General features: G+C 38.8%; 1 pseudogene; it reads right to left on the bottom strand.

The window, feature by feature from the left end:
* Positions 1 to 13,783: 13,783 nt before the first annotated feature.
* Positions 13,784 to 14,247, bottom strand: LOC122916986 (annotated as a pseudogene).
* Between the last annotated feature and the right edge of the window lie 8,847 nt (positions 14,248 to 23,094).

Genomic DNA, 23,094 nt, shown 5'->3' with positions numbered 1-23,094 from the left:
TCTGCTCGTGGAAAGAAACCTCTTGCCACTGCCATAGGAACCAAGACTCCACAAACCTCCCATTTGGAGGACGGGTGTGAGCAGTTTGGGCAGGTCTGGAGGAGAGGGCCTGCCACACTGGGACTGAGGCTGGTAACTGGGAAGGGTGGTTCCACCAGAGTGTGTCAGGGTGGAGCTTGGTGTAAGCAAGTTATTAGGTAGTGAGTGTTGATGCTACACTGGGTCCTGTGGTTTGACCTGTGCTTATGCTGGGGGTAGAGGAGAGAAATGGCTCCAGACAGTTCTTTTGTTCCCAGGAGGGTCTCTCCATGAATGCTGCCTCTCTGGGATGTGCTGTCAGATAAGCACATGACTTCCTCACTGTGTGCCGCAGGTGCTCATCCCATCCCTGTTTTCACACAATATGTCCCCCAGTTGTTTGCCTGCCTTCACTCCAAGAGCAGCACTGTGCCCTCTAGGCTCTATTCCCAGCCAGGCCCACTGACCTTTAAAACTTCAGGCTTTAAGCCCCACTGGTTGCCAGAAGTCATGGACTTTGGCCCATCTTGCTTTCTAAGCTAGTTGCTATGGGAATTAGGTTTTGCTCTGAGCTCCGGTGTGTTCATCTGTCTCTTGCCCTCTCCTTGACTGTGGCTCCCTCCCCACCACAGTGACCACAGTCTGTCTCCTGAATTGCCTGCCTCTCCACACTTCCTACCTTCTTTGATGCGGCCTCTTGTCTCTCTTTTTTGTTTTATCTGAGTTTGTTCTGCCAGTCTTCAGGTCTATTTCTGGGGTATAGTTGGGTTTGTGGGAGAGGCAGGCCTAGAGTCCTCCTACTGCTCTGGCATCTTGCCATCTTCTAACCCATCCATGAATTTTTAAAATTTATTTGATTGCTTCACTGACTCGATGGCTGTATAGTAGCAGATTGTTTATCCTCCACATGTTTGGTTTTTTTTTTTCCAGCTTTTTTCCTTGTAATTTGTTTGTAGTTTTACATTGTTGTGGTTGGAAAGGATGCATGGTATGCTTCCAGTCTCAAATTTATCAGGGCTTGTTTTGTGGCCTAACAAGTGGTCTCTTCTGGAGAATGTTCTTGTGCACTTGAACATGTATTGTATTGTGTTTTTTGGAGGAAATGTTCTATGTATATGTTTTATGTCCAATCTGGCCTTTTATGTCATTCAGAGACACTGTTTTCTTGTTTTTTCCACATGGATGATCTATCCATTAGTGTTAAGTGGGGTGTTAAGTCACCTAGTATTATTGTATTACCATCAGTTTCTCTCTTTAATATTTGCTTCATATATTTAAGTGTTGCAGTCTTGGGTGCATAGATATTTACAATTGATTTATTCTCTTGTTGGTGTCATCCCTTTATCATTATATGTAATCCCCTTCTTTGTCTCTTGTTAGAGTCTTTGTTTTATTGTCTGTTTTGTTGGGGTGCCTGGGTGGCTCAGTGGGTTGAATGACTGCCTTTGGCTCGGGTCATGATCCTGGAGTCCTGGGATCGAGTCCTGCATTGGGCTCCCTGCTTGGTGGGGAGTCTCCTTCTCTCTCTGACCCCACCCCTTCTCATTCTCTCTCTCTCTCTCAAATAAATAAGTAAAATCCTTTTTAAAAAAGTGCTTTTAAAAAATAAAGTCTGTTTCGTTTAATATAAGTACTGCTATCTAGCTTTTTTTCTTTTTCTTTGTTTTTGGCATGATAAATGTTTTGTTGTTTCTGCTGTTCCTGAGCTTTCAGTCTGTATGTGTCTTAAGGTCTGAATGAGTCTTTTATAGGCAAGCATAATGATGACTTTTTTTTCTTTTATAGGCAATCATAATGATGACTTTTTTTTTCTTTCCTTCCTGTTTTTAATTCATTCCATCCTCATTTGTCTCTTGATTGAGCATTTAGATAATTTCAGTTCAAAGTAATTATTGATAGGTATGTACTTAAACTTCCATTTTGTTAACTCTTTTCTGGTTGTTCTTGTAGCTCTTCTCTGCTCCTTCTTTTGCTCTTTCCTTGTAATTGATGACTTTCTTTAGTATTATGTTTGGCTTATTCTTTCTGGGTGTCTAGGTTTTTGGTTTGTGGTTACTTTGGGGTTCATATAGAACATCTTAAGAATACAACAATCTATATTAGGTTGATGGTCACTTATGTTTGAACATACACTAAAATAACTGCATTTTTATTTTCTCCTCATTTTATGTATATGATGTCCTATTTTATGTTTTTTAATTTGTGATTTTTAAAAAAGATTTTATTTATTTATTTGAGAAAGATACAAGTAAGCAGAGAGGCAGGCAGAGAGAGAGGAAGGGATGCAGGCTCCCCGCTGAGCAGAGAGCCCAATGTGGGGCTTGATCCCAGGACCCTGGGATCATGACCTGAGCCAAAGGCAGAGGCTTTAACCCACTGAGCCACCCAGGTGCCCCAGTTTGTGATTTAAGATGTAATTGATTTCACAATTTTTGTATTTAAACCTTCACACCAGCTTTATAAGTGATGTATAAGCTTTATAAGTGATCATAATCACTTATAAATCACACCAGCTTTATAAGTGATTGCCTATTTCCTTTAATGTGTGTTTTCTTTTACTAATGAAGTTTTTCTAGTCATGATAGTCTAATTATGGCATTTTCTTTCCTACTTCAAGTCCCTTTAAAATTTCTTGTAAGGCACGTTTAATGGCAACGAATTCCTTTTACTTTTGTTTGTCTTGGAAGATTTTGATCTCTTTAATTATGAATGATAACTTCGCCAACTAATTTTTTAATGGGAAAATCTAGCATCTAATTTTTTAAAAAAACTTTCATACACATATAATATATTATTAGCCCCAGGGATACAGGTCTGTGAATCACCAGGTTTACACACTTCACAGCACTCACCATAGCACATACCCTCCCTAATATCCATAACCGCACCACCCTCTCCCAGCCACCTTCCCCCCAGCAACCCTCAGTTTGTTGTGTGAGAGTCAGAATCTCTTATGGTTTGTCTCCCTCCCAATCTCATCTTGTTTCATTTATTCTTTTCCTACCCTCCAAACCCCCCATGTTGCATCTCCACTTCCTCATATCCGGGAGATCATATGATAGTTGTCTTTCTCCGATTGACTTATTTCGCTAATCATAATACTCTCTAGTTCCATCCATGTTGTCGCAAATGGCAAGATTGCATTTCTTTTGAGGGATGCATAGTATACCATGGTATATTTATACCACATCTTCTTTATCCATTCATCTGTTGATGGACATCTAGGTTCCTTCCATAGTTTGGCAATTGTGGACATGGCTGCTATAAACATTCGGATGCACGTGCCCCTTCGGATCACTACGTTTGTATCTTTAGGGTAAATACCCAGTAGTGCAATTGCTGGGTCATAGGGTAGCTCTATTTTCAACATTTTGAGGAACCTCCATGTTGTTTTCCAGAGTGGTGGCACCAGCTTGCATTCCCACCAACAGTGTGGGTTCCCCTTTCTCCACATTCTCGCCAGCATCTGTCATTTCCTGAGTTGTTAATTTTAGCCATTCTGACTGGTGTGATGTGGTATCTCATTGTGATTTTGATTTGTATTTCCCTGCTGCCGAGTGATGTGGAGCACTTTTTCATGTGTCTGTTTGCCATCTGGATGTCTTCTTGGCAGAAATGTCTGTTCATGACCTCTGCCCATTTCTTGATTGGATTATTTGTTCTTTGGGTGTTGAGTTTGCTAAGCTCTTTATAGATTTTGGATACTAGCCCTTTATCTAATATGTAATTTGCAAATATCTTCTCCCATTCTGTCAGTTGTCTCTTGGTTTTGTTAACTGTTGCCTTTGCTGTGCAAAAGCTTTTGATCTTTACAAGTCCCAATAGTTAATTTTTGCCCATGCTTCCCTTGCCTTTAGTGATGTTCCTAGGAAGAAGTTGCTGCAGCTGAGGTCAAAGAGGTTGCTGCCTGTGTTCTCCTCAAGGATTTTGATGGATTCCTTTCTCACATTGAGGTCCGTCATCCATTTTGAGTCTATTTTCGTGTGTGGTGTAAGGAAGTGGTCCAATTTCATTTTCTGCATGTAGCTGTCCAATTTTCCTAACACCATTTGTTGAAGAGGCTGTCATTTTTTCACTGGACACTCTTTCCTGCCTGTCGAAGATTAGTTGACCATAGAGTTGAGGGTCTATTTTGGGTCTCTCTACTCTGTTCCATTGATCTATGTGTCTGTTTCTGTGCCAGTACCGTACTGTCTTGATGATGACAGCTTTGTAATAGAGCTTGAAGTCCAGAATTGTGGTGCCACCAACTTTGGCTTTCTCTTTCAATACTCCTTTTGCTATTTGAGGTCTTTTCAGGTTCCATATAAATTTTAGAATTATTTGTTCCATTTTTTTGGAAAATAAATGGATGGGATTTTGACAGGGATTGCATTACATGTGTAGATTTCTTTAGGTAGCATAGACATTTTCACAATATTTGTTCTTCCAATCCAGGAGCATGGAACATTTTTTCCATTTCTTTGTGTCTTCCTCAATTTCTTTCATGAGTACTTTATAGTTTTCTGAGTATAGATTCTTTGTCTCTTTGGCTAGGTTTATTCCTAGGTATCTTATGATTTTGGGTGCAATTGTAAATGGGACTGACTCCTTAATTTCCCTTTCTTCTGTCTTGTTGTTGGTGTAAAGAGATGCCACTGATTTCTGTGCATTGATTTTATATCCTGACACTTTACTGAGTTCCTGTAGAAGTTCTAGCAGATTTGGAGTGGAGTCTTTTGGGTTTTCCACATTTAGTACCATATCATCTGCCAAGAGTGACAGTTTGACTTCTTCTTTGCTGATTTGGATGCCTTTCATTTCTTTTTGTTGTCTGATTTCTGAGGCTAGGACTTCCAGTATTATGTTGAATAGCAGCGGTGATAATGGACATCCCTGCCGTGTTCCTGACCTTAGAGGAAAAGCTCTCAGGTTTTCTCCATTGAGAATGATATTTGCCTTGGGTTTTTCATAGATGGCTCTGATAATATTGAGGTATGTGCCCTCTATCCCTACACTTCGAAGAGTTTTGATCAGGAAGAGATGCTGTACTTTGTCAAATGCTTTTTCAGCATCTATTGAGAGTATCACATGGTTCTTGTTCTTTCTTTTATTAATGTATTGTATCACATTGATTGACTTGCGGATGTTGAACCAACCTTGCATCCCTGGAATAAATCCCACTTGGTCGTGGTGAATAATCCTTTGAATGTACTGTTGGATCCTATTGGCTAGTATTTTGGTGAGAATTTTCACATCTGTGTTCATCAAGGATATTGGTCTGTAGTTCTCTTTTTTGATGGGATCCTTGTCTGGTTTGGGGATCAAGGTGATGCTGGCCTCATAAAATGAGTTTGGAAGTTTTCCTTCCATTTCTATTTTTTGGAACAGTTTCAGGAGTATAGGAATTAATTCTTCTTTAAATGTTTGGTAGAATTCCCCTGGGAAGCCGTCTGGCCCTGGGCTTTTGTTTGTTTGGAGATTTTTGATGACAGTTTGAATCTCCTTGCTGGTTATGGGTCTGTTCAGGTTTTCTATTTCTTCCTGGTTCCGTTGTGGTAGTTTCTATGTCTCTAGGAATGCATCCACTTCTTCCCGATTGTCAACTTTGTTGGAGTAGAATTGCTCATGATATGTTCTTATAATTGTTTGTATTTCTTTGGTGTTGGTTGTGATCTCTTCTCCTTCATTCGTGATTTTATTTATTTGGGTCCTTTATCTTTTCTTCCTGATAAGACTGGCCAGGGGTTTATCAATCTTATTAATTCTTTCAAAGAACTAGCTCCTAGTTTTGTTGATTTGTTCTATTGCTTTTTTTGGTTTCTATTTCTTTGATTTTTGCTCTGACCTTTATGGTTTCTCTTCTCCTGGTGGGTTTAGGCTTTCTTTGTTGTTCTTTGTCCAGCTCCTTTAGGTATAGGGGTATGTTCTGAATTTGAGATCTTTATTGTTTCTTGAGAAAGGCTTGTATCACTATATATTTTCCTCCCAGGACTGCCTTTGCTGTGTCCCACAGATTTTGAACTATTGTGTTTTCATTATCATTTGTTTCCAGGAATTTTTTCAATTCTTCTTTAATTTCCTGTTTGACCCATTCGTGCTTTAGAAGGGTGCTGTTTAGTCTCCCTGTATTTGGGTTCTTTGCAAATTTCCTCTTGTGATTGAGTTCTAGCTTCAGAGCACTGTGGTCTGAAAATATGCAGGGAATGATCCCAATCTTTTGATACTGATTGAGACCTGATTTATGACCCAGGATGTGGTCTATTCTGTAGAATGTGCCATGTGCACTAGAGAAGAGTTGTGTATTCTGTTGCTTTGGGATGGAATGTTCTGAATATATCTGTGATGTCCATCTGGTCCAGTGTGTCATTTAAGGCCTTCATTTCCTTGTTGATCTTTTGCTTGGATGATCTGTCCATTTCAGTGAGGGGAGGGTTAAAGTTCCCTATTATTATTGTATTATTGTCGATGTGTTTCTTTGATTTTGTTATTAATTGGTTTATATCGTTGGCTGCTCCCATGTTAGGGGTATAGATATTTAAAATTGTTAGATCTTCTTGCTGGACGGACCCTTTGAGTATGATATAGTAGTGTCCTTCCTCATCTCTTATCATAGACTTTGGCTTAAAATCTAACTGATCTGGTAAAAGGATTGCCACCCCAGCTTTCTTTTGATGTCCATTAGCAGGGTAAATTGTTTTCCACCCCCTCACTTTAAATCTGGAGGTGTCTTCAGGTCTAAAATGAGTTTCTTGTAGGCAGCATATTGATGGGTTTTCTTTTTTTTATCCATTCCGATACCCAGTTTCTTTTGTTTGGAGCATTTAGCCCAGTTACCTTCGGGGTAACTATTGAGAGATATGAACTTAGTGCCATTGTATTGCCTGTTAGGTGACTGTTACTGTATATTGTCTCTGTTCCTTTTTGATCTACTACTTTTAGGGTCTCTCTTTGCTTAGAGGACCCCTTTTAATACTTCCTGTAGAGCTGGTTTGGTGTTTGCAAATTCTTTCAGTTTTTTGTTTGTCCTGGAATATTTTTATCTCTCCTTCTATTTTCAGTGAATGCCTAGCTGGATATCGTATTCTTGGCTGCACGTTTTTCTTGTTTAGTGCTCTGAATATATCATGTCAGTTCTTTCTGGCCTGCCAGGTCTCTGTGAATAAGTCCGCTGCCAATCTAATTTTTTTTAAGGATTTTATTTATTTATTTGACAGAGACAGATCACAAGTAGGCAGAGAGAGAGAGGAGGAAGCAGGCTCCCTGCTGAGCAGAGAGCCCGATGTGGGACTCGATCCCAGGACCCTGAGATCATGACCTGAGCCGAAGGCAGCGGCTTAACCCACTGAGCCACCCAGGCGCACCAATCTAATATTTTTACCACTATATGTTACAGACTTCTTTTCCTGGGCTGCTTTCAGGATTTTCTTTGTCACTAAGACTTGTAAATCTTACTATTAGGTGATGGGGTGTGGACCTATTCTCACTGATTTTGAGGGCGATTCTCTGCACCTCCTGGATTTTGATGTTTGTTCCCTTTGCCATATTAGGGAAATTCTCTCCAATAATTCTCTCCCATATACCTTTGCTCCCTTCTCTCTTTCTTCTTCTTATGGAATTCCAATTATTCTAATGTTGTTTTGTCTTATGGTGTCACTCATCTCTCAAATTCTCCCCTTGTGGTCCAGTATTTGTCTGTCTCTCTTTTGCTCAGCTTCTTTATTCTCTGTCATTTGGTCTTCTATATCACCAATTCTTTCTTCTGCCTCATTTATCCTAGCAGTAAGAGCCTCCATTTTTTTATTGCACCTCATTAATAGCTTTTTAAATTTCAAATTGGTTAGATTTTAGTTCTTTTTTTCTCTAGAAAGGGTTTTCATTTCTCCGGAGAGCGTTTCTCTAATATCTTCCATGCCTTTTTCAAGCCTGGCTAGAACCTTGAGAATCGTCATTCTGAACGCTAGATCTGACATATTACCAATGTCCATATTGATTAGGTCCCTAGCCTTCGGTACGGCCTCTTATTCTTTTTTTTGTGGTGAGTTTTTCCACCTTGTCATTTTGTCCAGATAAGAATATATGAAGGAGCAAATAAAATACGAAAAAGGTGGCAAAGACCCCAGGAAAATGTGCTTTAACCAAATCAGAAAAGACCCCAAATCGTTGGGGCAGGGGGGAGAAAGAAGTTCAGGAAAAAAGAATTTAAAAAGGAAAACAAATAAAAAATATAAAAAAGAAAATTATATATCTATATATATAGATATATAATTTTATATATCTATCTATATATATATATATATATAATGTCACATATATATATATGAGACCTTAGACTGGTGAGTAGAACAGGGTCACCCACTTAATTTCGGGAGTATTTTGGTCTCTTAGAAGAAACTACCTTCCAAAATTGTAAAGAATGAAAAACATATATAAGAGTTAGCCCAATGAAGGGATGGAATATGCGTATAAAGCTGAAAAAAAATTTTTTTAATTTCTAAAAAAGGAGTTGATACAGTAAGGTGGTTGGGAGAATAAAGGAAAAGAAAGTGGAAAGAATTTGCTTGGGCTGGAGACTAGAACAAGCCAGGAGCTAGATTTAGAGTATATTTTGGTCTATTAGAAGAAGTTGTACACCAAATTTTTTAGAAGAACCCTATGTGTATACACAAAATAGAGTTAGATACAATGAAGGATAAAATATGACTATGATAATGAAGGTTCAAAAAAGTTTTTTTTTTAATGAAAGGTTATTGTTAAGATAAACTAGTTAAAAAAATGTTAAAAGAAGAAGGGTAAAAGTTAAAAAATATTGGAAGAAGAAAAAAAAAATAGGTGCAAGACTAAAGAATCATGGGGAGAAAGCCATGAATTCCATGCTTTGCTTTCTTCTCCTTTGGAATTCCGCTGTTCTCCTTGGTAAGTGAACTTGGTCTTGGCTGGATTTCTCGTTGATCTTCTGGGGGAGGGGCCTGTTGTAGTGATTCTCAAGTATCTTTGCCCAAGGTGGAATTGCTCCGCCCTTACCAGGGGCCATGCTAAGTAATCAGCTTGGGTTAGCTTTGGGGAGCTTTTGTTCCCTGAAAGCTTTCCGTAGAGGTCTGGAGGACAGGATGAAAATGGCAGCCTCCCAACTTCTGGCATCATCAGAGAAATTGCTCAATTGCTCCCGTCTCCCTGGCCTCCAGCCGCGCTCCGAGCTCACCCAGCCTGTGACCAAGCGTCTCTGTCTCTGGTTCACAGCTCTGCGTGGAGTCTCTGAACCATGCAGATCCCTGAGCTCTTCCAGGGGGTGTCTCCCTGGATCTTGTGAGGACCCCACCCCCAGAACAGTGGCCTGTGTCATGGATTATGGTTCAAGGCAACACTGAGCTGAGAGCTCACTCCTCGGCTCTGTCTCTGTAGCTGGTTTCCCCACTCTAATACCTATGAGCTCTGTGACACTTAGACACCCCCAATCCTTCTGTGACCCCATGGGACCTGGGGCCATGCTGACCCCATGTGGGCTTCACCCTGGTTTAGCCTCTGGAGCGATGTCCCTCAGTGGAGCAGACTTTTTAAAGCCCTGATTTTGTGCTCCGTTGCTCTGCTGCTTGCTGGGAGCCGGCCCCTCTCCTTGCAGCCTATCTTCCTGTCGCTTTGGATTCAGTTCTCTGCCGGTCCTACCTTCCAGAAAGTGGTCGATTTTTTCTTTCTAGAATTGTTGCTCTTCTCTTTGATCTCCTGTTGGATTTGTAGGTGTTCACAATGGTTTGATAAGCTATCTAGCTGATCTCCTGCTACCCAGTGTCGTCTCAGCCTGCTACTTCTCTGCCATCTTCTGCCAAGTATTCTTGATTATAGGCTTTTCCCTCTCAGCACTTTGAGTGTACCATGGCAGTTCCTTATGTTTCTGCTAAATACTCAGCTTATAGCCTTATTGGGTTTCTTTTACATGTAACAACTTGCTTTTCTTTTGCTGTTTTTAAAATTCTCCTTTAATTTTGCCATATTAATTAGGTGTTGTGCCAGGTATATCGTTGGGTTCGTCTTATTTGGAATTGAACCCTGTGTATCTTTTATTTATTTTTTTTAAACATTTTATTTATTTATTTGACAGAGAGAGATTACAAGTAGGCAGAGAGGCAGGCAGAGAGAGAGGAGGAAGCAGGCTCCCTGCTGAGCAGAGAGCCTGATGTGGGGCTTGATCACAGGACCCTGACATCATGACCTGAGCCGAAGGCAGCGGCTTAACCCACTGAGCCACCCAGGCGCCCAAACCCTGTGTATATTAAACCTAGATGTCTGTCTTCTTCCCTAGGTTAGGGAAATTTTCAGCTATTCTTTCTTCTAATAATTTTCTGCTTTCTCTCTTTTCATCCCTATAATGTTAATGTTTTCTCATTCAATGTTGCCCAAGAGATCCCTTAACTTCATTTTTTAAAATTCTTTTTTTTTCACTGTTATGTTTTGGGGTTTCCCTTTCCCTGTCTTCCAGATGGCTTATCTGTACTTCTGCATCCTGTAATCTGTTGATTCCCTCTGTTGTATTTTTCATTTCAGTTATTGTGTTCTTCAACTCTGATTAGTTCTTTTTTTTTAATTTAAATTCAGTTAACCAACGTAGAGTTCACCATTAATTTCAGATGTAGAGTTCAGTAATTCATCAGTTGCATATATCACCCAGTTACTTTTTCTGTCTCCCTGTTGAAGTTCTCCCTGAATTCATCCACCGTTCTGTCTGGTCTGGTGAACATCTTCATGAACTTTACTTTGAACTTTTAAGTAATAGGTAGGTTACTTATTTCCATCATTTCACTTAGCTGCTTTTCTGAGGTTTTGTCTTTTCTTTCATTTGTAGCATATTCCTCTGTCTCCTCATTTTGCTTGGCTTTCTTTGTTTGTATAAATTAGAATAGCTACTTCTCCTGAAATTGTAGGAAGTTATTTGTATAGTATTCTCCTGTGTAGACTTTATGTGGCTGGCTGGCTGGAGCAGTGGCTGGCATGTGTGTGGAGGTCTGGGGGTGCCCTTGCAGGGCAACTGAAGCCAAAGTAGTCTGGGCCTGGAGTGTTCCAGGATGCCTCACGCCTGCGTCACCTTGGCAGGATGGCTTGAACTGTAATGAGCACTGACTAGGAAATACCATTGTGTGCTCTGCTGGGGCCACCTTGTTGGGATGGCTGAGGCTTGTGTAAGTTAAGGGCCCAGGGCTAGTTGAAGCAGTAGGTCAGCTAGAAGACCCAGACCTTGCTCCCGTCCATATATCAAGGTAGAAAGGAGAATCTAAATGGTGGTGCTTGGCAGCCCTCCCATCCTGGAGAAGGTTCCAGCAGCTCTCATACCATTTAATAGAGTTCTAGGGTTGGATATTTTTTATTATTCACAATTCACAATTATTATTTATGAATTATTATTCATAATTCACAATTATTCAATTTGTGGGGGTTTTCCCCCTGTACTTCAAGGAAGACCAGTCAGCTCATGGTCCCTCAGCACCGTCCTTCCCCACTGTAGTTTTCACTTTCACAGCTGCCATTCTCTGTATGGACTTTCTGTCTTGTGTTGTGAAGAGGCCGTTCAGTAAGGCCTCAGTTTTTCCAAAGTAATTACTTTGTAGATAGATGTAGATTTGGTGTGTCCATGGAGGAAGTGAATTCAGGGTCTTCCTACATCACTATCTTGGCCCCTATCTTGCTGAGATTCTTTGAAAAAATTAAGTATTTGCAGGTGGTTCATAGATAACCTACTTCTTTCAGATTACTTACTACAGATTTGTTCCTTTGGTAGGATCATATTTCCTTGGTTTTTTAAATGTTTCTTATAGCCTCGTGTTGATGTCTGTACATTTGTAGGAGCAGTCTCTTCTTCCAGGCTTTGTGGACTGACTTTGGGAAAGATTTTCACATACAGGTGGGTATGAGGGCTCTGACTGAGTTGGGTGTGGCAGCTCTAGCTTAAGGGTGGCACAACAGTGAGCCCCCCCCCGGCTCTCAGGGGGCACAGTGGTATTGAATATGGGCAGCTTTGTTAGTTCAGTCAGCATCATCAAAGATTGAAGGTTTCCATGGGAGTAGTGAGGGCTGCTGGGATTCTGCTCTCCCTTTCCCCTGCATAAGGGGGTTGCAGTTTAAGGGATCTCTTTTGGCATCAGGATCTGTGGCATGGACCCACATTAGATAGTGACACCAGGGTCTGGGGCATGGGAATGCATGGTAGTTGTAGGGGTGGAGGGGGGATTCACAGCATTGGGTTCTGCTCCTGAGGAGCACAGTGGCCTGAACCCTGGGCAGCTGTGTTGGTTAAGGTCCGCATCAGTGAAGTCTACACTAGTCCCTGGTGGTGAATGGCAAGGGATTCTGGTGTCCTCAGTGATGAAGGCTGTTGGGGTCCTCTTGCTGTCCTTTGGCCTGTAGAGGAGGGTTTCAGATCACACTGGTCACCAAACTGCTGGGCTAGGGGATGGAGTGACACAGGTAGAGTGCTTTCTTCACTTTGCTCTGCCTACATCCATGGATTTTGTGCTCCACTGGGGTGCTTCAGCTTCTTAATTTTATTCTGGCATTTTTCCAGATCTATTTTTATTTGTGGGTAGTTGTTATATTATTGTTTTGTATGAGGATGGGGTTGTGACTGCCTCATCTGCCATCTTGATGTCACTCCTTGTTTAGTTCCTGTTATGGTTGAAAGACATAGGACTGGATAAGTACTCAACATTTTGCTTATCCATTCAGCCACTGGTAGTTTGTAGTTTACAGTGTACGAGTCTGACATCTCCTTGGTTAAATTTATTCATAAGTATTTTATTCTTCTATTTTTTATTATGTCCAGTTAGCCAACAAATAGTAGTCCATCATTAGTTTTGATGTAGTGTTCAGTGATTCATTAGTTGCGTATTAACACCAAGTGATCATCACAACACGTGCCCTCCTTAATATCCATCACCCAGTTACCCCAACCCCTCACTCCCCTCCCTTCCATAACACTCAGTGTGTTTCCTGAAGTCCCAAGTCTCTCTTGGTTTGTCTCCCTTTCTTATTTCTTCCCATTCAGTATTCCCTCTCTTCCCCTGTGGTCCTTCATGCTATTCCTTATGTTCCACATATGAGCGAAATAATATGATAATTGTCTTTCTCTGCTTGTCTTATTTCACTTAGCAAAACCCCTCCAGTTCCATCCATGTCAATGCAAATGGTAGATATGCATCCTTTCTGATGGCTTGTATCCCATTGTATTCTTTTACATGCTGTTGTAAGTGGATTTGTTAACCTAAATTTTATTTTCTGATTGGGTCACTGCTAGATTATAGAAAACAACTGATTTTTGTGCTGATCTAATATCTTGCAACTTCGCTGAAATTGTTAATTTGCTCAGATAGTGTTTTGTGACTTCTTTAGGCTTTTCTGTATATAGGATCATGTCAGCTGCAAACAGGTAACTGTACTTCTTCATTTCCAATTTGGATGTATTTTATGTCTTTTTCATGCCTAATTACTTTGGCTAGAACTCCTAGTACAAGGCTGAATAGAAGAGGCAAAAGCAAGCATTCATCCTTTCACCATTGAGTATGATGTTAGCTGTGGGGTTTTTGTACTCTTCTGCTCATTTAGGACAGTACCTTCTGTTCCTAGTTAGATTATCTTCTTCATATATATATATATATGTGTGTGTGTGTGTGTGTGTGTGTGTAGATATACATTTTCCATATATAAAAGAATGATAGATTTCATTGAATTTTTTGCATTAACTGAGATAATTATGTCTTCTTCATTTTAACAGTTTTTATTTAAAGTCATGTATATGATTAGTTTATTCCCGCATCCTCTCAATTGTTTCTTCCTTCTATTTGCCCCTTTCCTTTTCTACATGGTGATATATGACTTTCTTTTTGTGGTCTTTGTCTAGTTTTAGTCTAGTGGTAACCACCTTGTGAGGGTGAATGCCCACATGGATGGTTGTGCTATTGGCCTTCTCTCACTGTACTGTTCAATGTATATGATGTATTTCTTCTTATAAACTTGGACTACTTTGCCAATTTGCTGGCCTCTGTAGTGTTTTCATACAACCTGTACTTCATCATCCTTTCAGATGGGCATGGATCAAATGTACTTCCTGTATGGTGACTAACTTAACATAATAAAAAATGTTGTACTTCTATCTCAGCTCTATGGAAAGAGGGGAAGGCATAGTCTTCCTGCAGATATGGGAGGGTGCATTGAAATGCCTATTACAGTTCTTCTCTGATCAGAAGTCACAAAAGGATTGAATTTCATTTTGGCTACTGACATTTCAGCAATGGCCACAAAAGGGAAAAGCCATGTTTGTTATTTCCTTCATTCTATTAATGTCATATGTTATACTGATTAATTTTCATATCTTGAAACATCTTTCCATTGCTGTGATAAATCACAATACATCATGATGGATAATCCACTTAAGATGCTGCTAGATTTGGTTAACAAGTATCTTTTTTTATTAAATTGATTTATTTATTTTCAGAAAAACAGTATTCATTATTTTTTCACCACACCCATAGCTCCATGCAAGCCGTGCCCTCTATTATACCCACCACCTGGTACCCCAGCCTCCCACTCCCCCCGCCACTTCAAACCCCTCAGATTGTTTTTCAGAGTCCGTAGTCTCTCATGTTTCACCTCCCCTTCCAATTTACCCCAACTCCCTTCTCCTCTCTAACACCCCTTGACCTCCATGCTATTTGTTATGCTCCACAAATAAGTGAAACCATATGATAATTGACTCTCTCTGCTTGACTTATTTCATTCAGCATAATCTCTTCCAGTCCCGTCCATGTTGCTACAGAAGTTGGGTATTCCTCCTTTCTGTTGGAGGCATAATACTCCATCGTGTATATGGACCACATCTTCCTTATCCATTCGTCCGTTGAAGGGCATCTTGGTTCTTTCCATAGTTTGGTGCCCGTGGCCATTGCTGCTATAAACATTGGGGTACACTTTTGTTTCCTTTGCCTTTGGAGACATATCTTGAAAGAAGTTGCTGTGGCTGATATCGAAGAGATTACTGCCTATGTTCTCCTCTAGGCGTCTGATGGATTCCTGTCTCACGTTGAGGTCTTTTATCCATTTTGAGTTTATCTTTGTGTACAGTGTAAGAGAATGGTCGAGTTTCATTCTTCTACATATAGCTGTCCAGTTTTCCCAGCACCATTTATTAAAGAGACTGTCTTTATATTTGTATCTGTTTATGAGGGATAGGGAAATAATATTTGTTTCTTGTGGTATCTTTATGTGGCTTTGATGCCAGTGTAATATTGATATTATGGAATGTTCCCTCTTGTATTTTTTGGAAGAGTTTGAGGATTGGTGATAATTCTTTAAATGTTTGGTAGAATTATTAGTAAAGCCGTTTAGTTCTGAGTTTTGCTTCATTGGGTTTTGGGGGGGGTTGTTTTTGTTTTGTTTTGTTTTTTACTACAGATTGAATCCCTTTACTTGATGTAGGTCTGTTCAGATTTTTATTTCTTTGAGTCAGTCTTAGTATTCTGTTTCTAGGAAGATGTTGATTTCATCTAGATTATACAGCTTATTGGCATAAAACTGTTCATAGGATTCTCCTATGATTCTTTTTCTTTATGGAAAGATAATGTCTCCACATTCATATCTGAATTTATTAATTTGAGCCCTGTCTCTTTTGCTTGGTCCATCTAGTTAAAGAATTGCCAATTCTGTTTATCTTTTATAACATTTCGTGTTGAGCAGACCTACTAGTGATGAACTTCTTTAGTTTTTCTTTATGTGTATATGTCTTTAAAAATTCTGGTAAAAATACACATAAAACTTACCATTTTAACTGTTTTTAAAAGCACAAGTCAGGGCACCTGGGTGGCTCAGTTGGTTGAGCAACTGCCTTCGGCTCAGGTCATGATGGCGGACTTCCAGGATCGGGTCCGGCTTTGGGCTCCCAGCTCCTTAGGGAGTCTGCTTCTCCCTCTGACCTTCTCCTCTCTCATGCTCTCTCTCACTCATTCTCCCTCAAATAAATAAATAAAATCTTAAAGAAAAAAGCCAAGTCACTGGCATTAAGTACATTCACATTGTTATGCTACTATTACCACCATCATCCACAGAACTTTTTCTTGCAAAACTGAAAATCTGTAATTATTAAACAGTAATTCCACATTTTCCCCCTCCTCAATTTTGCCTGGTTTTTGTCTCTATGAATTTATCCTATTTTTTTTAAATTTAAGATTATTTATTTATTTATTTGTCAGAGAGAGTGAGTACAGGCAGACAGAGTGGCAGGCAGAGGCAGAGGGAGAAGCAGGCTCCTCATTGAGCAAGGAGCCCAATGTGGGACTCAATCCCAGGATGCTGGGATCCCTGAATTTATCCTATTTTTTGTTTCTATGACTTTAATTACTCTATGTACTTTATATTAAGTGGAATAATAATAGTATATGTCCTTTTGCAACAGGCTTACTTTACTTCATCTAATGCCTCAAGGTTAATACATGTAGTATTTTTATTTTTGAATATTAGAATTAAATATGACACTATTTTTAAAGAATATTAATTCATTCTATGTGCATACCATATTTTATTTATCAATTCATCTATCAATGGGCATTTGGGTTCTTCTGCTTTTTGGCTGTAGCAAGTAATTTCTGCTGTGAACATGAGTGAACAAGTGATTCTTCAAGTCTCTAATTTGAGTTATTTGGGGTATACAATGGGAAGTAGAATTAAGGGATAGTGTGGAAAATCTATTTTTAATTTTTTGAGGAACCACCAAACTATTTTCCATAGTATGTTTTTAAATTATTCTTTACTTTCCTAATTGACCCATTCATTTAGTAGGATACTTTTTAACCTCCATGTAGTTGTGGCCCTTCCACAGAGAATGTGGCCTTCTAGAGAATAGAATGTTCTAGAGAATAGAATGTTCTAGAGAATAAAATCCTAGACTTCTGCTGAGGTTATGATTAGTGCTTGCTTCAGGGTTAGCCATTAGGGGTTATTGGTTAGAAGTTAGGATTTAGGGTATGTGCCTGGTATCCTGAAGTTCAGAGACCTCTCCAGAATGTTAGGCTTAGTGTTTAAGTTAGGGTTTAGTGTTAGGGATTAGAGATTATTGTTTATGGGTTATGGGTAGGGTTAGGTTTAGCTTTTATGGATTAGGATTAGTGTCAAATTCAGGTTAGGGTTAGGATATGTGTCTTATATTTTGCCGTTCAGAGACCTCTCCAGGTGTTAGGGTTAGGGTTAATTTTGGAGTTAGGGTATGTGCCTGGTATCCTATAGTACAGAAACTTCTTCAGAGAATAAAACCCCAGACTTCTGCTGGGGTGAGAATAGACATGGCAGCCACCTAGGGTAATTATATTTTAATTTTTTGAGGAATCTCCAGTGGCTTCACCGGTTTGTATTTCTTCAAAAGTACACGAGGGTTCCTTTTTTTCCATATCACTGCCAACACTTGTTTTGTCTTGTTTTGATTTTAGCCATTCTGACAGGTATGAGGTGATGTGTCATGTGTTTTTGATCTGCATTTAATGATGAGTGACGTTGAGTGTCTTTTCATGTGTCTTTTGGCCATCTGTATGTCTTTGGAGAAATGTCTATTCATGTCTTCTTCCCATTTTTAAATTGTATTTTTTGTTTCTTTGGTGTTGACCTGTATAAGTCCTTTATGTATTTTGGATATTAAGCCCCTATCAGATATGTCATTTACAGATATCTTCTTCCATTCAGTAGGTTGTCATTTACTTTTGTTGATTCTTTCCTTTACTGCATATAAGATTTTTACTTTGATGTAGTCCCAGTATTTTATTTTTGCATTTATTTCCCTTGACTCAGAGATATATATATAGAAAAAATGTTATGGCCAGTATCAGAGTAATTACAGCCTGTGCTCTTCTCTATGACTTCGTGGTTTCAGATCTATTTATTTATTTATTTATTTAAGATTTTATTTATTTATTTGACAGAGATCACAAGTAGGCAGAGAGGCAAGCAGAGAGAGAGAGAGAGAAGGAGGTAGCAGCCTCCCTGCTGAGCAGAGAGCCCAATGCGGGACTCGATCCAAGGACCCTGAGATCATGACCTGAGCTGAAGGCAGAGGTTTAACCCACTGAGCCACTCAGGGGCCCCAGAGCTCATATTTAGCTCTTTCAGTCTATTTTGAGTTTATTTTTGTGTACGGTGTAAGAAAATAGTCCAGAGTCATCTTTTGCATGTAGCCATTCAATTTTCCCAACACCATTTGCTGAAGATCTTTCCATAGTTTAAATCCAGAAATCTATTCCTGTTAACTTCTCATTCTCTTCTTTCCCCTACAGTCGGCAACCATTTATTTTTTCTATCTTTGGGATTTTTGACTACTTTGGGTATATATCATTTAAGTGAAATTTCACAGTATTTTTCTATTTTTTATGATTGGCTTATTTCATATAGCATGTCCTTAAAGTTTATCCATATTGTACTACATTACATCCTTTTTAAGGCTAAATAATGTTTTATTTTCTCTGTATATAGCACATTTTGCCTATCTGTTCATTGGTTGGTGGACCCTTGGGTTGTTTTAAATAATGTGACCAATGCTGCTATGAACACGAGTGTACAACTGTTTCTTCAGGACCCTATTTTTGAGGGGTATGTTCTCAGAAATGTAAGTGCTGGGTCCCATAGTAATTTTATTTTTAATTGATTGAGGAGCATTCATACTGTTTTCCACAGTAGCCATAGCTTTTTACCATTTTACATTCCCACAGTGCACTAAGTCCTTGCCAACACTTTTTTTTCCTTATAGTAACCATCTTGATAGGTGTGAGGTAATATCTCATTGGGTTTTGCTTAGCCTATCCCTAATGGTAAGTGATGTTGAGCATCTTTTTATGTGCTTATTGACCATTTGTATATCTTTTTTTTATACAACAACTGCCCATTGTTGAATCAGTTTTTTGTTGTTGAGTTTTAGGAACTCTCTATTCTGGATAGGGATCCATTATCAGATACATGATTTACATATGTTTTCTCCCATTCTGTATGCTGCCTTTTTACTTTGTGTATAGTGTCTCTTGATGTCAAAATTTGATTTCACTCATATGTGGAGTTTTTTTTAAGATTGTATTTATTTATTTGACAGACAGAGATCACAAGCAGGCAGAGAGGTAGGCAGAGAGAGAGAGAAGCAGGCTCCCCACTGAGCGAAGAGCCCGACACGGGGCTCGATCTCAGGACCCTGAGATCATTACCCAAGCTGAAGGCAGTGGCTTAACCCACTGAGCCACCCAGGCGCCCCTCATATGTGGAGTTTAAGAAAAAAAAAACAGATGAATATAGGGTAAGGGAGGGAAAAATAAAATAAGAAAACAGGGAGGCAAACCATAAGAGACTCTTTACTATAGGAAATAAACCGAGAGAGTTGCTGGAGGGGAGGTGGGGGAATGGGGTAACTGAGTGATAAGCATTAAGAAAGTCACTTGATGGAATGAGTGCTGGGTGTTTTATGCAACTGATAAGTCACTAAATTATCTCTGAAACTAATAATACAGCATGTTAATTAAGTTGAATTTAAATTTTTAAAAATTTTTTGAAAATTTTCATAATGTCTAATTTTCTATTTTATATTGCCTGTGCCTTTGGTGTCATATTAAGGAGGGTACATGTTGTGATGAGCCCTGGGTGTTATATGCAAGTAATGAATTTTTGAACCACTACATCAAAAACTATTGATGTACTATAAGGTGGCTAACTGAACATAATTAAAAAAAAAAAAAGAAAGAAGGAAAAAATTGTTGCCAAATCCTGTGGCATGAGCCTTTGGTCCTCTGTTTTTTCTAAGAACTTTATGTTTTAGGTCTCACATTTAAATTTAAGTTCTTGATCCATTTTAAGTTAATTTTAGTTATGTGGTGTTAGGTAAGGGTCCAGCTTCATTATTTTGCACATGCATAACCCGTCTGTTGAAAAGGCTGACTTTTCTCCATTGAAAAGTGTGGGCACTCTTGTCAAAAATCATTTGACTGTATGCAGCGGTTTACTTGTGATCTCTCTGTTCTATTCCATTGGTCCATATGTGGTTTCTTTATGCCAGTACCACATTCTATGGATTACTGTAGCTTTGTAGTAGGTTTGAAGTCAGTAAGTGTAAATTTTGTTCTTTTTCAGTATTATTTGCCTATTCAGGGTCCCTTGAGATTCCATATAAATTTTAGAGTAGGTTTTTCTATTTCTATTTCGGCAAAAATTCCATCGAAACTTTGGTAGGTATTGCATTGAATCTTTGGGTAATATTGACATTTTAGCAATATTGTCTTATAATCCATGAGGATGGGATACGTTTCCATTCATTTTTTGTCTTCCTAATTTCTTTCAGCAGTGTCTTGGAGTTTTCATTGTGTCTTTCACCTCCTTGATTAATTCCTAAGTACTTTATTCTTTTTGATGCTATTGTAAATGGAATCGGTTTTTATGTTTCCTTTTCAAATTGTTCATTTTTGTGTATAGAAATGAAACTGATTTTTGTGTGCTGACTTTATATCCTATTGCATAGCTGAATTCATTCTAACATTTCTTTTGTGGAATCTTTAAAGTTTTCTACATATATCATCTGCAAACAAAGATAATTTTGTTTTTCTTGCTTATGCTCTGGCTAGGACCTCCTATTCTCTGTTGAACAGAAATTGTGAAAATGAGGATCCTTGCCTTGTTTCTTTTCTTTTTTTTTCTTTTTTCTTTGAGGAAACAAGAGCACATGTGCGAGCATGAGCCATGGAGGGGGGCTAACATGCTCAGTATGGAGCCCAGTTTGAGGCTTGATCTCAGGATCCTGAGATCATAACCTGAGCCAAAATCAAGAGTTGAACGCTTAACTGACTGAGCCACCCCAGGCACCGCAGCCTTGTTTCTGATCTTAGAGGGAAAGTTTTCAGTCTTTCACCTTTGAGGACTGTTTGCTGTGCTCCTACATGGCTTATATTATGTAGTATTAATTTTCTTCTATTCGTGTCTTGTAAAGTGTTTTTATCTTGAAAGAATGTTGAATTTGGTCAAATGCATTTTCTGCATCAATTCAGATTATCATGTGGGGTTTTTTTTCCTTCATTCTGTTAATGTGGTATAGTGATTTGATTTTTCTTTGTTGAGCCTTCCTTACATTCTAGGAATCCCATTTGGTCATGCTATACAATCCTTTTAATATGCTGCTAAATTCTGTTTGCTTTTATGTTGAGGATTTTTACGTAAGTGTTTATGAAGGATATTAGTCTCTAGTTTTCTTCTGCTGTCTTCGCATGGCTTTGGTATCCGAGTTGTGTTGTCCTCATAGAATGAATTAGGAACTGATCTCTTCAATTAATATGGAAAAGTATGAGAAGGGTTAATACTGCATTTTAAAATGTCTGGTAAGGGCGCCTGGGTGACTCAGTGGGTTAAGCCTCTGCCTTCAGCTCAGGTCATGATCTCAGGGTCCTGGGATCAAGGCTCTCTGCTTGGCAGGGAGTGCTTCTCCTTCTCTCTCTCTCTCTTCCTGCCTCTCTGCCCACTTGTGATCTTTCTCTCTGTCAAATAAATAAGTAAAACCTTTAAAAAAAATGTCTGGTAAAATTCACCATTGAAGCCATCAGGTCCGTAAGAAACATATTATCAATATGTTTCCTTACTTTGTTTTCTTTGTTGGGCAATTTTTAATAACTTATTCAATTTCCTTACTAATTATAGTTCTATTCATATTGTTTTCTTCATGGCTTTGATGTTGATAGGTTTTGTGTTTCTAGGAATTTGTCTCTTTCATGTAGGTTAAGCAGTGTTTTGGTGTACAGTTGTTTGTTATTCTCTTATAATCCTTTTTATTTCTTTAAGATCAGTAGTATTGTCCCCACATTCATTTCTGATATCAATTTGAGTCTTCCCTTTTCCTTAGTCCATCTAGCTAAAACTGTCAATTTTGTTGATCTTTTCAAAGAACTAATTTTTCATTGACTATCTCTATTTTTCTGTTCTCTATTTCACTTATCTGGTTCCTTTATTATTTCCTTCCTTCTGCTAGTTTGGGTTTGGTTTAGTTGTTTTTTCTGGTTCATTAAGTTGTAAATTCAGGTTGTTGATTCGAGATCTTTCTTGTTTTTTAATGTGTTTATAGTTACAGATTTACCCCTTAGCACTGTTTTCATTGTGTGACACAAATTGTTATATCATCGTTTAATTCTCAATTAAGTATTATCTAATGTCTCTTATGATTTCTTCTTTTATCCACTAGTTGTTTAAAACTGTTGTTTAATTTCCACAATGTTGTGAATTTTCCATTTTTTTTTTATGTTACTGATTTCTATCTTCATCCCACCATGGTTAGAGTAGATACTTTGTATGACGTCTATTTATTTAAATCTACAGACTTCGCTTCTTTCCTAACGTAGGGCCTATCCCAGAGGAAAAATGTGCACTTGAGGAAAAATGTGTATGAATTTGTTATTGGGTGGAGTGCTCTGTATATGACAGATACAGTTGGTTTATTATGTTGTCTGTATCCTTATGTTCTATTTAATGCTTTTATACATTACTATGAGAGGGGTGTTAAAATCTCCAACTATTATTTATTTATTTATTCCTTTGAAATTTTTTAAAAATTCAGTTAGGTAAGTTATAGTGTATCATTGATTTTTTGATATAATGTTCAATGATTCATTAGTTCAGTATGACACCTAGTGCTCACCATATCACATGCCCTCTTTTTTTTCCAATTTATTTATTTTCAGGAAAACATTATTCATTATTTTTTCACCACACCCAGTGCTCCATGCAAGCCATGCCCTCTATAATACCCACCACCTGGTACCCCAACCTCCCACCCCCCGCCACTTCAAACCCCTCAGATTGTTTTTCAGAATCCATAGTCTCTCATGGTTCACCTCCCCTTCCAATTTACCCAAATTCCCTTCTCCTCTCTAATGCCCCTTGTCCTCCATGCTTATTTGTGGAGCATCACATGCCCCCTTTAATTCCCATCATCAAGTTGCCCCTTCCCCCCCCAAGACTTCCCTTTCCACAACCTTCAGTTTGCTTCTCAGAGTCAAGAATCTCTCGTGGTTTGTCTCCCTCTCTGATTTCTTCCCATTCCATTCCACCACCACCACCACCCCCGAC

Source organism: Neovison vison, chromosome 9 (assembly GCF_020171115.1).
Source record: "Neovison vison isolate M4711 chromosome 9, ASM_NN_V1, whole genome shotgun sequence".
Taxonomy (NCBI): domain Eukaryota; kingdom Metazoa; phylum Chordata; class Mammalia; order Carnivora; family Mustelidae; genus Neogale; species Neogale vison.
Note: the sequence above shows the minus strand (reverse complement) of the source record. Positions and strands in the feature narration are given on the sequence as shown.